We start from the raw sequence: 3,142 nt of genomic DNA, 5'->3' as shown, positions 1-3,142 counted from the left end.
GGTTGCCAAACACACTACAGCTGATCATTTGACACATTAACCAGAATTTACCAGCAAAAAATTCTCGGACTAAAACTGGTAACTTCTGACAGAGAGAGAACCGTATTTACTCTCTTTTTTGTCCTCTCAATAGTCAGAGAACCGAGTACAGGATCGATTTCCAGTAAAATCTGACTGATTCTGACTAGTCCGGACTCGCAACTACTGAATACAAACCAGCAAAAATCGCTGAAAATAAGAAGTGAGGCGAGATCATACAGTAGTGAGCAACAATTGCTGAGCTTGCAGCTACAAGTAAAATAGGAAAAATACAACAAAGACCACAAGCATGTAACTAAAGCAACAGCCATGGCATAAAGAATGAACTTTAAGACGCGCGCAAAAAAAACAATAAGAGAATAATCAGTGAATCACTGGAAGAATAAATGAATGGATGAGTGAATTAATGTTGGCAAGATGCGAAAAAGCACACAGGCCACAAAAGCATGATGCATGAAAGCGTCGATAACAGCATGTGGCCAGCTGCGGAAGGACAATAGCAGTCAGGCTGCTTATCGATGCATCACAGCGAAAGTGTTAACTTCACTAAAAGTATTGTGCCTGATTTTACTGGAGACAAACGGATGTGGGCATGAACACATGAACATTTAAACCACAAAATTCATTGGCGTTGGCCTTTTTTGGGTCGTTTTTAAGCGGTTTGCTATGGTGCTGCAGGATGTGGCAGTAGAGCGGTATACCAAGAATCACTTCATGCAAGAAATGTGCAGATCCATGTATGGCTATTGGTAATGTCAGCTCCCTGCTGCATCATCGGAGCACTATATATGTATGAAGTAAGCATTGTTATAGTAAACGCATTAAAAATGATGCAACATATTGAGAGTGTTCGCTTAAAAGCCCATCTGAAATTGATGGAAACACAATGCATACCGATGTAAATACATAGACACTTAAGCCCACATTACACACGAACTTCATGTGTGCACTTCACGACGCTAAAGCACTCAAGGTTTTCTCATGTAGATTTTCACGAGAGCAATCGTTTATTTAAATGTCCGTAAGTGTTGCCGCTATAATACGTATTTACTTCTGTGTAAACTTCAAGTTATTATTGGATATTTTAGGTGAAATTGTTGAAGAATATTTTCAATATGCCTACCAGCTCTTAAGAGCATGTAATCCGCATCAATCCTTGCACACAAAAGCGTTTTACCAGCGCCGATTTTAAATATGGCATCGAAATGAAGTATTTTTTTTGCAATATTGAGAAAGTTTAAGAAAAAACTGGTATTAAAATGTAATTGAATATTTCGTAGAATGAAATTTAATTTTGAGTCGTGCATTTCCTGGTTTTGAAATGGCTGCGTTTAATTTGGCATCAATTAAATTTAAATGTCAAGCGCTCATAGCACGGCTCATCCTTCTTCCCCGTTGTGTCGTTAAAAAATGACGCGCTGCCAGTCGCATATCTTGGTGTGCTGAAGCTGCTGACTTCAGTGAGCCCTTAAACTGAATAAATCGGAGTGGCCCCTAATGCTCCTTCTATTTCTGCTGAAACCCAAGCTCCACACGGATTGGCAGTGGTATCTGGTGCATGGTTTGCTTTGAAGTAAGTGTAAATAAACACTTTATTTCATTTCAAAAGGGAATTTTCTTTATCTCAGCAAAATTCAAAGACTTTTTAGAACAACAGCAAAGACCATAACTCTCATGGCGTTAAAAGACTCAAAATTGTATTTCAAAAACTCAGAAAATATTCCAAGTGTTAGTCAGAGTTATAAGCGATCCGAGTGCTATATATCATATAAATCTGTACAGTCGTTTCTGAGTGAAGAGAGGTGTCGCACAGTGCGGGTTTTTAATTTCATCAAATTTCGAATTACTCTATATATACTCTCAATAAAAAAGTTCTTAATTAAAACATAAAACATTCACAAGCTAAGGCTTTCGACCTCTCATTTTTGAAATTCGAAATAACGGCGCAAATCTAATGATTATCACAAAAATTAACTTCTCGTATATTATACACATCTAGGGCTTATATTCAATACGACCTATCTGCATTTTACACAAAACTTACTTTCTGATGTTAGAACTCATCTGAGACTTAACCCTCATCAGTGGTTGCAATTTCAATTTTGAAATTCAATACGTAGTTCTTCTTGCAGCGATATAGAAGGTCAGCATGGACACCACCGATGACAGTTAAGTCTAAGTTCGGCTTTTATATATGAATCTTATTTTTGTAATAACTGCAGATAGATCATACATCTAAGCCCTCAATCTTCTAACTTATAAAAATCTCGTGTCACGGTGTTAGTGGTCCAACTCCTCCTGAACGGCTCGACCGATCTTTATGAAATTTTTTGTGTATATATGGTAGGTAAGAGAATCGGATGTAAAGTATATTTCATACCGCTAGGTGCAGGGGGCGTGGCACCCCCCATACAAACCGAATTTTTCATACTGCATATCTCTGGAAGTGTTTATGGTAGAGTACTCGAACATGGTATGGAGATATATGAAAGCTGTCGCATACTCATGGAGAAAAATTGTGGTTATTGGAAAAGGGGGCGTGGCACCCCCCATACAAACCGAATATTTCGTACTGCATATCTATGAAAATGTTCATGGTAGTGTACTGGAACTTGGTAGTATGTACAAGATATGTATATAAAATCAATCGCATGGTCATGAAGAAAAATTGGGGCTATTGGAAAAAGGAGCGTGGCACGTCCCCCACAAACCGAATTTTTCACACTGCATATCTCTGGAACTGTCCATGTTAGAGTACTGGAACTTGGTATGTACAAAATATTCAAAATCAATCGCATAGTCATGAATAAAAGTTGGAGCTATTGGAAAAAGGAGCGTCGCATCTCCCATACAAACTGCTTTTTTCACACTGCGTATCTCTGGAAGTGTTCATGGTAGAGTACTGGAACTTGGTATGTACAAGACATATAAAATCAATCGCATAGTCATGAAGAACAATTGGGGCTATTGGAAAAAGGGGCGTGGCACCTCTCATATAAACCGAATTTTTAACACTGCACATCTCTGGAAGTGTTCATGATAGAGTACTGGAACTTGGTATTCATATATAAGATCAAACGCATAGTCATGAAGAAAAATCGAA

The sequence above is a fragment of the Rhagoletis pomonella genome, unplaced genomic scaffold (genome assembly GCF_013731165.1).
Source record: "Rhagoletis pomonella isolate Grant_MI unplaced genomic scaffold, Rhpom_1.0 Rhpom_scaffold_00003, whole genome shotgun sequence".
NCBI classification, from domain to species: domain Eukaryota; kingdom Metazoa; phylum Arthropoda; class Insecta; order Diptera; family Tephritidae; genus Rhagoletis; species Rhagoletis pomonella.
This window is presented reverse-complemented; position numbering follows the sequence as displayed.